We start from the raw sequence: 14,786 nt of genomic DNA on the forward strand, positions 1-14,786 counted from the left end.
AGGAAAGAGACAGGAAAAGGAGAAAGGCAAAGCTTGATGGATGAAAGGAAAAAGAAGAATATGAATACATGACAAAGAGCAAGATATTAAAAATATATATAATAAAATATCTTCACAATATTGAAAAACTTCAAAATCACAATAAGATAAATGTCAAAGAAGAATAACAAATATGGGTGTTTTTAAGCTAAATAGATCATGGCACAATACTATGTAGACACAGAGATGTGATGTGAAAAGTAGGCCCAAAGAGGGATGCATGGATTTCCCTGGCAAGGCGAAATAGAAGAGATCTCCTGGGTAAACTGGGGCCAGGGATGGAGGAGATGGGGGAATGGGAACTTGAGGGAGTGGGGGGTTGGGCAGCCTGGATACTAGGGAGGTGGGTTATGGGCAGAATGTAGGGGAGAGTAAAGAAAGAGACATCTTGATAGGAGGGATTCTTTCAGGATTAGGGAGAAATCTGGTACCAGAAAAACTCCTAGGAATACACAAAGATGATCTAGATAAGACTCTTAGCAATAGTGGAGAGGGTGCTTAAATTGTTAATCTATTGTAATCAGATTGGTGACTACCCTAATTGTCATCAGAGAGCCTTTATCCAATAACTGATGGAAACAAATGCAGAGATCCACAGCCAAGAACTGGGCATAGTTCTGGAAGTCCTCCTGAAGAAAGGGAGGAGAGATTGTATGAGCCAGGGTCATGATGAGAGAACCCACAGAAACAGCTGACCTAAGCTCTTGGGAGCTCATGAACTCTGGACCAACAGTTGGGGACCATACATGGGGGTGACCTAGGCCCTCTGAATGTGTGCGACAGTTGTGTTGCGTGGTCTATTTGTGAGGCTTCTAGCAGTGAGATCAGGACCTGTCTCTGGCATGCTTAGCTAGCTTTTGGGAACCAGTTCCCAATGCTGAATTACCTTATCCAGCCTTGATGCAGTGGGAGCAGCTTGGTCCTGCATCAACTTGATGTTCTGTGCTGTGATCACTCCCATGGGAGGATTGCCCCTTTGTGAATGGAGATGAGGGAGGAGTGGATGGGGAGGGGGTCAGATGGGAGGAAGCTGAGGGGGAATGGGGAAAGGAAGCAGAGGAGGGAATGGAAACTACCGGCAGTATGCAAAATAAATGAAAAAAAAAAAGAAAAGAAAAGAAGGAAAGTAAAACTCCCAACAAAAAAGGCATAGAAAAAAATAAATGAATGTGTAAAAAAGACTAGAAAATGAAAACATAAGCTGTTAAAAAACATATTACAAAATAAAGTACCTTTTAAATATGTACACAAAAACACAGGGTTTCACAGAAAAGAAAACAAAAAGAGAAAAATAAGGAAGGGGAAAAAGGTTTTGGAGAAGCTTCTTTCCCAGTTCTCAAAATTTGAAGACTTCTAGATATATGAATGATCAGGACATTCATTTCAACCAGGGTGCTTGAATCCCTGTTTTTGTTTATGCTATTTCTGCATCTTTATTGGAAACGTGTGTGATGGTTGCCATTGTCTGTACTGAGGCTATATTCTTTTTTAGCATATTAGGGAATATAGCTGGATACACTTGTACTATGATTCTACAGGCTGGACAGATTCTTCCTTTGAGGACACCCAGACTGTACACCCTGGGATGGGATGTTTATCTGGTAAGTGTGGTATGTTTGTGTTTGGTTCTCCAAGGTAACTTGGGAGTGTAGGAAGCAGCCACGGCACTGAGACTGGGATGGTTGGAGGACCATATTCATTGTTAAACGGTTTCAACTCCTCTAGAGTATTAAACACTCTGATAGAGGGATGACATTGTAGGTTTCACAACCTTCCCCCCACCCCTACAAACTTTAGAGTTCTAGAAGGGTTCTCCTGTAAAAGGTAGCTCCAGAATTATGTATACCATTTGGCCTCAGGCTCAAAGCTCCAAAACCCCTGTTTAATTTGCATTTGATGAGATCTATTCCTGATGCCTGAGGGTGGGATTATCTATCCTTATGCTACATTAGCAACATAGGCTGGTTAAACAGAATATTTTTCTTTAAAAATCCAATCTAGTGGAGTCAGAATACAGTAATACTAAGTGTAGACATGGAGAGGGGAGATGGAAACATTGTCGGAGGTGAAAAACATTTCCCATCAATGTGAAAAAAAATGCTTAGACAAAATTAGGTGAGTGTATAAAGGAAATTAACAACTACAGACATAACTTTCTCATCTCCCTCCCCTTTCTGAGTGAATACCTAACATTCTAGTTAGGCAGATCAGCAACCTTGTTAAAAGGTGATCCTTCAGGAAGGGACTGGCTGAAGGCATGCTAAGAGACAGGAAGGATAATTATCCCTTCCATGAGATGTTGTACTTCTCTTCCCCAAAGTTCCCTCTGCCTAGTATACCTGCTATGGAGCTGCCATGGCGTTCTGTTAGGTCAGCCTAACTCTGAGTACTCAGTTTAAAAAGGTTTGACTTTTCCTTTTTCTTCCTGTCTGTCTTCCTTTTGCTTGAGTTTTCTTTTGAGTCAGAGATTTTTTGTTGTTGTTGTTGTTTCCGGTCTTTGATTAATGAGACTAAGAACTCCAGAAAGGGATCCTCAGTTTCCCAAGAAACATGTGGCTACTTTGGCAGGACTCACTTTAATTTCCAATAACATTATAATTTTCCAGCCAGAAGCAGCTCCATGCCCCCTCCAACCTTCACCTGTCAGTATACATTTCTGCTCTCAACAACTGGCCAATAAGCTATAGTAATTCTGGGACTGTCAGGCACAAATCCAAGTTATTTTGCTACAATCAGAATTCTCATTGGTGTCTGAAATTTTTTTAATTAAATTTGGCCTTAATCACTAATTACTAGAAGATAAATTAAATATACACACACACAAATATATACATATATATATATATATATTAGTTAAAATTAACTGAAACAAATGAAATTATATTTATCTGATTCTATTTTCAGATGTTTTGTTAAAAGATTTTTAAAGCAGATCCATATATTAGAAATGCAAGAAAAGAAAATGATATGATTAAAAATTATTGAGTTTCTTATAAATTATGCTTTGTGGAATATCAAGTTTTAGGCCTTCTAAAAAAACTATATTGACATTAATTAATAATGCAGAGTTTATAGTTATTCTTATATTTTTGCTCTTCTAAAAACAAAAGGTTCATCTGAAGAATATATATAATATGATGAACATTTAAAATCATTGAAGTTTGAAAGCGTTCTTATTTATTGTATAATATTCAATGTTTTAAACATTTATTGCATGAGTTGGCATGTGAGTAATTGTGTGTTTTGTGTGTGTGAGTGTGTGTGAATGAATGTGTCACTGACAACTTGTGGGAGTAGGCTCCCTCCTTCCACCATATGGGTTCCCAGGATCAAACTCAAGTCACAGACTTTGTAGGGCCTGTCATTCTGAATTGCATCCTAACTCCTATCAAGATGCTTCCTTCAGGAGGTAGAAGGAAGCCCTTGAGCCTCAGGTAGGAAACAGGAGGTAATTAGAGGGCCGTGTATGTGTGTGTGTGTGTGTGTGTGTGTGTGTGTGTGTGTGTGTGTGTGTGTGTGTGTGTGTGTGTATGTAAAACAAGAAACTGGAAGATTCCTGAGGACCTCTATCCAGCAGTGGAAAAAAAAAGTGACTAGTTCAACAGTTGCAGGAGGTAGAGAAGCTGGCCAGCCACACTGCAGAAAAGAAGACGGATGTGTGAATTGTGGAACTTCCTGCAAGCTGATCTGAGATCTCCAAGGTTGTAGCTTTTCAGACATCATCACCCATTCCGGGGTGTGGTTTCTGGTGTTGCAGCTGCCTTTTGAGAGACACATTTTTGTGAGTAAGCCCTCACCCTACCTCTGTTGGAGACCCTGTTAAAAAAACTCATTGATTCACAAAGTTGGGCACTGATCCAATTGTTACTTTGGTCTATTGTAGGCTCCCTGTATGGGGAGGGTATAACCATTTTTGCCTCCCCAGGGAAAGTCTGTGTTACAAAGTAGATTTGATAACAAAGGCCTTTACCTGCTGAGCCACTCCTCTCATTTAAAGAATGTTTTGAAGAGTCACACAATTATTAAAGTCCATCATAGAATAATTTTTTTATGGCTCTCAAATTTTCAATTTCACCTACATACTGACCAGGGAGAACTGCAAATAGGTGTATTCCATACACATGAATGCAAATGTCACAAGTTCAGGATCACAGTCTAAGTGCAATATAATCTGGCCCTGATTTTAGGATAATGAATAGCAATCACTGAAAGAAACTGAATATTCTATCATTGCAAATTTATGTATTTTAGAAGACCTACTCTATCAATGCATACTTAGTTGTCATTTGCACTGTATTTAATCAGGAATCTGTCCTTGAGGGTGCTAAAAGCCCTTCAATATTGTCATTGCAAGTTATAAAGAATATATTTCCAAATTGTCATTAAGGATGCTTGTGGTATGTTCTCATCAAGAGTTGAGTATATTTTAAATATAATTTGGCTTGAAAGATTTTACAGCTTCCTACCCAGGAGTGTGGCAAATCCAGGCTTCTCAAATGTAAGGAATTTAATTTTGGTTTGGAGATCTGTTTGGTCTTGGTTCCCCAAATAAGGCCCTAATAAAGGTTTTTTCCCATTTCATTATCCAAATTTTGTTACCTGCACCTCAGAAAGGTACTCCTCTGAAACTTGAGTCCAGGGATATTAAAAGGTAGATAGTGCAATGTCCTTTACTTTCATGAACACTTTTTTGATGTTTTATTGCCAGTCAATGTTTGTATCCTCGGGATTGAGGCTAAATCTTGCCATTAACACAACATCATCATACCAGCTGGTACTTAGATTGTGGGAAAGCTGTTCAAGTCCCACTTTGCTCTGATTCTTAGAGGCTATCAATATTTACTAATAATTGTTAAGCAGCTAAATTGGCCCTTCATGACAACCAGAAAGGAAGAGAATCTTGAAGGAACTTGGAAAACCATTAATATTTGAAAGCAGAAGACAACACTTCTAGTATATTTCTTTACCTGTAGAAGTTGCTATGTCCTTCAGGAATAACCTCATAAGCATGACTCCTGACTGTGGTTTGATAGGAGAAGAGAACAGAGAGGAGGAATGGGATGCATATGAGGCTACTGAAGAATGCCTCACTGTATGTTCATGAAGCTAGGACTCAATGGAGGAAAACAAAGCCAAATGTTTTCACCAGGTTCTCAATGTTCTGTTGTGTTGTTCTCCCAATCACACACAGGTATGGACAGGTTGTGACTTTAGAAAGAGCTTTGCTGAGGGGGTTAATGCCGGATTCTTTTTTTATTCCTCCAATTATCAACATTGCAGTCCTGAAGAATCATTTCTATTTGTATGCTGGAATTCATGCTGTTTCACATCTTCAAATTTCACTGTTCCAGAAATCTACCCCTTTCTTTCAGTACATTTTATCCTGTTCTGTGAGTTTCTTCATATTTACTTTTGTTTATAAAATTCTGACAGCACATTTTTCTTAATTCTGTTACTAAATGCACTAGTTAGATCTCTGTCTTCAGTTTATCAGAGTTTTTCGTAGCATTCCATGCAAGTGTTTACTTCTGTCTTAGGACAGACACATCTTTCTCCTGGTTAATAGGAAGCCCAGTTGCTTTCTAAAAATTTCCTTACCTCATAAGCCTCTGGCTGTTAAGACATTTCAACTTATATTTTATATGAAACAAGTCTGATGTGGAAGCCACTTCCTGCTTCATAATTCTAAGCTTGCTCCTCCTACTTTCTTTCCTATCTGAACTGTTGTAATTTCAGTTTTTAAACACTTCACATAATCTTCTTTTCTTTCTCTCAAAGCCTATATTTAATCTATAGAGAAGTTTTGCTAGACCCAAACTCCAAATTTCAAATTATATGTAGAATGTGACTGTAGTAGTCTTCTGGAATCAAAGCTCTTGTGCTTGGTTAACACACAGATTTCCTAATTCTCACATGTTATTAAGCCCATGTTTGTTTCTTTCTATCTTTCTTTTCCTTTTGTTTTTTCAAGACAGGGTTTTTCTATGTATGGCTTTGGAGCCTATCCCTACAATTTACTCAGTAGACCAGATTGGTCTCAGACTCATGGACATCCCTCTGCCTCTGCTTCCTGAGTGCTGGAATTAAAGATGTGTGTCACCATTGCCCAGCAAAAACATGTTTTTGGACTTTAATCTGTGGAATTCTTGGTAACCATCTGTCGTGGAATTTCGATTCTTACAATAACTACTAAGACCTCTGTAATCATTTATATTGCCATGATTTGACCACCTATTTTCCCTCTGTGTAAGTCTTCTGTTGTAATTCTAGTGACTTACTCTGCCTCAGCCTCAAGGCCCCTGCCAGCACCAGGCTACACTGGACTAAAGTATTCTGTTTGTGACTTCTCGTTTCTTTTCTTTCTTTCTTTTTTGTCGGAGATGAGGACTGAACCCATGGCCTTGCACTTGCTAGGCAAGCGCTCTACCGCTGAGCTAAATCCCCAGCCCCTTCTTTTCAGTTTTGAGACAAGCTTTCTCTGTGTAACCCTGGCTGTTCTGGAACTCACTCTGCAGACCAGGCTGGCCTGGAACTCAGAGCTCCTCCTGCTTCTGTGCCCAAGTGCTGGGATCAAAAGCATGTGCCATCACCAGTTATCCTCTCACCTAAAAATGTCTTCCTCCTCTTTACAAACATTTTGTATTTCCTTACAACTTCCAAGACTTTGTTCAAATATCACCATCTCTATCGACTCTCTCTGGCTATCCTTTTAATCTAGATATGGACCCTTAACCTTCAGATCTATCAAGGTGATTTGAATGAAAATGTCCCCCATAGACTCATATATTTGAGTTAGACTGTTTGGAGAGATTTAAGAAGTGGTCCTTACTGAAGGAAATTTGTTTCTGGGGGCCAGATTTGAAGATTTGAAACCAAATCCATTCTCAGTGCTCTCTATCTATTTGGTTCTTCCTATCCAAGACATGAACTCTGAGATTCTGTTCCAGGTACAAATGCTGACAACTTACAGCCTTGCCATCCTGCCATGAGGAATTGTGGTTGTTTGAATAGGAATGGCTCCCATAGACTCATGTGTCTGAATGCTTGGCCAGTAGCGAGTTGCACTACCAGGATATGTGACCTTGTTGTAGTAGGTGTGGCCTTGTTGGAGGAAGTGTGATACTGTGGAGGTGGGCTTTGAGGTCTCTTGTATGCTCAAGCTACTCCCAATGTGGCATACAATCTCTTTCTGCTGCCTGTGGATTCAGATGTAGAACTCTGAGCTCCTTCTCCAGCTCCATGTCTGCTTTCATGCCTCCATGTTTCCCACCATGAAAATAATGGACTAAACCTCTGAAACTGTAAGCCAGGCCTATTTAATGTTTTTCTTTATAAGCGTTGTCTTGATAATGGTGTCTCTTCACAGCAATAGTAATTCTCACTAAGGCAGGAATTAAAATCTCTCTGGAACCATAAATACAGACAAACTCTTTCTTCTATAAATTGCCTTAGTGATGGCTTTTCTTCACAGCATTTGGAAAGGAACATACCTGTCAAGCTCCCTTTGAAATGCAGAAGAGCTCTCACTGCAAAAGTATAGAAGAGAGTTTCTTCTGAGCCATATAGGATTGATCATGGACCAGAAACAGGAATTCAGCTTTCCCCAAACAACATTTTGTTGTAGAAGTGATTATGTAAACTAATTTACACCCTCTCCTCTTCCCCATTTTTGTTCTGTCTATTACTTAAACTGATTTCTTTATTTAAGATATATGTATGCAAAACACATATTTTATTTTGAACTGTTTTTTCTAGAAGACTATCTGGATTGTCATTGATGTGATATGCCAGGACTTCTTGTGTCAGCAATTAGCTTAATAATACTGTTTTTAAGACAAGAATTCTTCCTGTACATTCTCATTTCTTGCTTATTTTAAGCATTTATTTATTTATTTATTCATTTATTTATCTATCTATCTATCTATTTATTTATTTACTTACTTATTTAGTGTGTTTGTGTGTGTGTGTGTGTGTGTGTGTGTGTGTGTGTGTGTGTGTGTGTGTGTGTGTGTGTTTGCCCATATCAGGAAACATGTGGAAGTCAGAGGACAACTTGAAAAAGTTGTTCTTTCATATGAGTCTAGGGCATCTAACACAGGTAGGAGAGGTAGGTTGGGAGGCAAGCAACTTTGCCCACTGACACATCTTTCGTACTCTCAATTCAATTTTTATAATGGTACTTAAGAAAGCATCTCTTTATGACTTGGCCCATTTTAAACATACAAACAACATTTAAGGAAATTCAGGATTATTGAAACATCTCTGTTAACACTGTTTGCTTGATATTCATAAAGCTGCCTCATATTTTTGTCTGAACTTTAATGATATGATACTTAAATTATTAACATTTCCACACAGTGAATAATGAGTTGTACCCTCTGCACTCTAAATTTGCCATGTATGGAAGTGTTGTACAATACAGTATATGTGAACTACTGAAAATAGTGTCTCTTTAGCCTGAAAATGTGAATATTAAGATTTCATTAGGCAACATGCTTTGAAGATCTCTGTCAGATAATCTTTAGTTTTATATATTTAGGAATATAAGGTCCAAGATAAGAAATATTATATAATTCATTTACAAACTATAACCAAGAAATTTTCAGAAAGTGACTTTTTAAAAAAATTTAATTATATGTCTCTTGTATGACAATTATATGAGCTGAGTTATTTCAAAAATTGCTTAGATTTCTTCATCTTAGAAATATTTGATTCTTCCTTGCTGGCAGTTTAGATTTTGTTGTTGTTGTTGTTAAACAAATTCAAAAGTAAAATTGCTACTGACCTTCATGTGCGGAATTGTCATTCTGAGCTTGTGGCAGCAGAGGCCGGTAAAGCACCAGGCTTTGAGATTTCCCCAGCTCTCAGTGTGCTGTTGGCGAGGGAAATCCTCGCATTGCAAGCACATGTTTAATTCAGCTTCAGTAACATATCAAAATAATTGATTCTCATAAAGAGGACGAAATGAAAGAGGTTTTTAGAAAAAGAAATGTTTGGCACAGAAGCATATATGAACTCTGAGCATATGGTTAAAATTTAAACTTTCTGTTTCTAGTGAGTTTTTACTGTTTTATAATAGAGACATTTGGGAAATACATATTTAAAAATTTACCTCCCAATTTTTTACTGTAACCTTTCAATATCAGTAGTAATGAATCTAGTCACCTCCCATGAATCCCTTTTATAGCCACATGATGAAATGTATGCAGTTCATTTACTCTACATTTTTATTAGCTTGAGTATAATCATTTAGAGGAGGAGCCAGTGCTCCGTTCCTGAACACTTCTTTTACTACTCCAGAGAGCTGCCTCCCAGAGAAGAATTTTGATTAAATTTCTGTGGTGTTTTAGGCAGATGAAGAACAGGAAAAAAAAAAACTTGCTGTGGACTTTTTTTCCAACTTGATTTATAACAACATAATACAGGTTTATTTAATTTTGACAAAATAAATATTGTCAAAAATATTGAAGAATAGTTAGTTAAATAATCTTGGGAAACCATGATCCTATTTTTTTTTTTTTTTTTTAATCTCAAAAGTGTTAGCCAGGTCAATGGAACACCTTTAAAGCATAATGTCTGAGTTAACGTGTCTTAGGTAAAATGTAAGAGAAAAATCTGTTCAACACATGCCAGATCTCTTTGCAAGGACAACAAGGACACAGACTCACCTCCAACGTGGAACTCTTACATGCTGACCACACACATTATAGGATTGACATTTTCTATCTTCCTGCCAAATCTAACATAACATATTAAAGTTCTTACACCTTAATTTTCTCGGATTATTTCATGACACAATAGGAATGATGGGGTGAGGATCTCAATGCACTGTCTGACAACTTTAGGATTTGGAAATGGCATACTGCAATGCTGGCTTACTCATTTAGTTACTACAATAAGGCCTTGTTCCTTTCAAATTCTTTCAAAATAAATGGGTGACATTACTTAGCATATTTGACTGTATTTTTGTTAGAATGAAAAGAAAGCAGAATTTTATAGAATTAATTAATTTGAACCTCTAAACTATATCATACATTATTTAAAATATTTTAGTTAATATCCACTTTCCACAGTAGAGTGAAATAGTGGAGACAGAGGCTGTCTTAATCACTTGCCACACAAATGTCATCATAATGTAGATTGTTCACATTGGATGCAGCTAAATGTCATCTACCTACAGTAATTTCTATTTAATTAATTCTTCATTAGATTAAGAACTACTCTTATTCATCAGGTGCTGCACTAGCTCCTTCAACACATGCTGACTTGAGTAGTTACCCTCTTGGTGAGCATTGTCTTCCTGGGTATCATTCAGTCTTTTACTTCTTAGTTTCCATTAGTGTTTAATTTTTCTGCTGTTATATCTTTTAAACATATATGTTCTATATCTGCTTCATTTTCAAAAGTTGTCTGTGTTTTTCATGTTTGCTTTTCATCTATAGAGTCCAGAAAACCAATAATAAAAAGTAATGATAATTAAAAAAAAAAAGAAGTTAGTTTTAGATCAAATTAAATTGTTTAAAGATCATGTCATAGAGTTTATTCAAAGCATTATATGTCCCCTCCAGGCCTTGACAATGACTCTGAACATGAAACCTCAGTTGTGAAGGAATGTGTATCCTGCTGCCATGGTGAATGTGAAGCAGCGCTAGGGGGTGTACATATTGTGATGTCCATGATTTTCTCAATTCATAATAAACAGAGATCATTTGCTTACAAAGTCAGTCTGACTTCATTTTAGTCACAAGCAAACTTCCTCATATATTTCATGACAGAAAAATGTGATTTAAACAGAAGTAAGAATAAAATCCATTCAAGGTGACTAAATTAAATATGTGTTGATTCATAAGGATATTTGTTTAATTGTAAATTGAACAAGACATATAGTAGTGGAGTAGGATCTAGGGCTTTTATACATTAGAGTTTTCATTGACTTCTTTATTTTTTTGTGTCTTTATCCTGAATGTAAAGTCATATACACAAAGATAGTCTAGATTGATGTCTTTTCCATTTATTGATCAAATAGAGTTGCTTGTTAGCATTCACAATAGGTATGAATATCTATTTGTATATATGCATATGTATTATATACAGTAGGTGTGAACACTGAATTAGTCGGTATTGAATTACTGTTCACACAGATTTTCTTGAAGTCTAAGAACAACTCTCTTCCTGGTAGATGATTTTATTTAAAGAAGAAAATGTGTCATTGGTAAATTTTATATGAGTTGAAAGATACACTCCATTAACAGATGAAGTTGAGATTTAAACCCATTGACATTGCCTAAGCCAGGCAGAGCCTAATTAGTTTCTTGAACTGCCTCCTACCATCCTCACATCATTTCTTTTAGTTTTTGGATGGTAGGTATTATAGTACAATGTAATGTTTTTTAGTGTGACATTGTCATTCATTCATATACCATATTCTGGACATATAACACCACTTCTGGATATACAACCTACCCAAAATGTATTTGAAACTGCAATGCATTTTAAAAATAAATGAATGACAAGTAGTGTATTTATAATATAGGATAAAATACTAAAACTGAGAAGCTTGAGTAAAAACAACCTTTATCTATTACTTGGGTCAATTTTATTATTTTTTTTCTTTTCATCCTAGAGGTGAAGGACAAGCACTTTTGACCTGGAAATGAGCTGTGCTCCTGAGAACATAAGTAGGGTGAAGAGTTCAACAAAGCTGTAATTCAACATTTTGAAGTATTTGGAACCAAGATCAATAAAGAACTTGTTAAGTGTTTCACTAGAGGCATTAATGGGGCTGTTATCATTGAGTAGTTTTTCTTGGTAACTCACAGCATGGTAATAACTTAATGATTCAGAAGAAATTCCTAATAGAATAATAATTTCAGCTAGCAACTCAGAATAGAAGCTAACTTTTATAATGAGCATGGTCAGGTCGTTCGTGGAAATATTTCAAAGAAGTCAAGCAGTAGATTGTATTATTAGCATTACTAGACTTCTAGAAGGTTTCCATAAAAAAAAGCAATGTGCCTGTTTATTTAAGTACCATAAAGTCACTATAACAGCACCATCACCTTTGCCATTGGGCAGACATTCTCACATCTCTGGAAATTTGCTCAGTCTTTACCCTGTCCCTGAGGTCACCTGACTATGCTGCTTACCCGTGACCCCTTCCTCCCAGTTTCCACAGCCCTCTGGTATTCTATTCCCATATCCTTGTTTTCTTTTTTCATTGCACAAGATCCAGATTTTAGCAATATTTAAATCCTAGTAAAGGAAAAAAAATTGAAAGTTTCAACACACTAATTCGCACAGCTTAACATGTTGATGAGCTGGATGTTTTCCAACAAGGGTTTCCTGACTCTAAGTAGTGGCCCCTGCAGCAGTCTTCACCTCTAACTCACTCTTCCAGCTTCAGCAATCATTTATTTTTCTGTTCCATGATGATAATACATCTCTGAAGCTGGTCACAGTTTTAGGAATCATGATAAGTTCTATTCATAAAATATAGTTAATATGTGGAAAATAACACTAAAGAAAAACCTTCTCTGATTCAAGGCCATGCTCATCAAAACCTTTTTCTTGTACTCCTTTTACTGTTCTACACATAATTTGATACATAGCTTAACACAATTGTGTTTTTCATGACTTTGAACACAAACAATCCTCTTAGTATTCTCTTTTGAAAGTATTTTTAAGTCAAAATTCAAATATTTTAAAACTTAGATTTTTTTTACATCCAGCACTTGAAGAAAGACAATGATTATGGTGATTTTAAAGATATAATTCTTGGATTAAACATAGTCCTTCAAGATTACACCTCATCTCAAAATACTCATGAGTACTGTCAGTGCATAAAAAAAATAAGAAAAATAAGTATGAAAACTCTAAATGCCATGGACTGGTACAATACATGGTTACTGTGTTTTTGATAACATGATTCACATGTGTTTGTATCACATATACATTGAAACCTAACTTATACTGCTGATGATAAGGAGGTAATATTATGACCTTTGTTACTCTAAGTGGGAATATAGTTTAATACACAGAAATTCATGATACAGTTTCAGGACCTTAATGAGAAGCTACTTCAGGGTGGATTAAGGTTCAGGGAAGGCTCAGGAGAATCCTTACTGTCTGAAGGCATAATCTAAGAAATGGGGATCCAGGCATTCTTTGGAAAATGATTAACTGTTAAAGTGGCTCCAGTTAGGATTACTATGGAGGCAGCTAGCCACATTGAGAAATCCTGAGTCTGTATTATAAAACAATTAATTTGGAGTAGGGTTTAAAAGCTCAGGTATAATCTCTTTGCCATCTACAATAATATTCAGGGTGGTGAAACATTTCCAACTGTGGATCTTGCAGGAGAAGCCAAAGGTGAACACTATACATGAAATGATCTACTGACAGATTTTCTCAAAGTACTATTTGGAAGACATTAGACTTGGCTTTATTATAGAGGACTCCAATGTCCTGTTGGGTGTGCAGACTTCTCCATGGGTCTCTACAAAGTTTAACCCTTCTCCAAGTAGAAGATTTCTTCCATGCTGTGGCCCACTGGTTTGTTGTTGACATTCAAATGCTTGATGACACCATTAAGGTCAACTATGAAGAAGTTCCTGAGTACCACAATAGCACCTTCCAATAGCACCCTGTAGTTGCAGGTTACTTTCTTAATTAAATACAACAACAGTGTAATGCTTCTGTAGTTCAAATTGCCACTCTTCCTTAGTGTATTGATCCATGCAAGGTGACTAAAGTGAAAGCCCACCAAAACTGTAGCCACATCATAGTGATTCTAATTTTTAGTACTAATTTTATTTTAGCTTTTGTTTTATTTGTATGACAACTTCTCTCATGCATGTCTTTGTACCATGTGCATGCCTGGTGCCTGAAGAGGTCAGAACAGGGCATCAGATCCATTGGGACTGGAGTTAAAGATCGTTGTGAGTGGGCTATGTAGGTGCTGAGAATTGGTTCCAGTTCCTTAGCAAAAACAAGTGCTTTTAAATACTGGGCCACCTCCCAAGCTTCAGAATTTTCATTTTTAAGATGAAATGTTACTTGGAAGGAGAAATGGGTCTGAAATCAGAATCCGTATCAGGTGGCTCACAACCATCTACAACTCCAGGAGATTCTCCATCCTCCTTTGGCCTCTGCAGTAACATGTACTCATACACCTACTGTTGTAAATTATTAGTTTAAAATGGGTCACATTCATTTGAGCTGTGGAATATTTGCTTAGTGATGCAAAGATGTGTTGCATTCTTTTTGTTGCATTTGTTTAACTCTGTAAAGCTGTGCCACTTTGTCTGCCTAAAACACCTGATTGGTCTAATAAAAACAGTCAATAGCTAAGCAGGAGAGAGAAATAGGCAGGTTTTTCAGGCAGAGAGACTAAATAGGAGCAGAAATCTAGGCTCAAGAGAACAGCAAGGAGTGACAACCGAGAACAGTAGAAGGAGAGGAGGACACCAGGGGCCAGCCACCCAGCCACACAAGCAGCCATGGAGTAAGAAGGAAAGACAGATATATAGAATAAAGAAGGGTAAAAAGCCCAGAAGCAAAATGTAGTTAAAGAAAAATGGGGTGATTTACATTAGAAAAGCTGACAAGAAACAAGTCAAGCTAAGACCAGTAATTCAAAAATAAGAATAAGTCTTCATGTATTTATTTGGGAGCTGGGTGTTGGGTTCCCAAAGAATTAAAACAAAACAAAACAAAACAAAACAAATAACCAACTACAACCCACCCAT

This window comes from Onychomys torridus, chromosome 2 (genome assembly GCF_903995425.1).
Source record: "Onychomys torridus chromosome 2, mOncTor1.1, whole genome shotgun sequence".
Classification (NCBI taxonomy): Eukaryota; Metazoa; Chordata; class Mammalia; order Rodentia; family Cricetidae; genus Onychomys; species Onychomys torridus.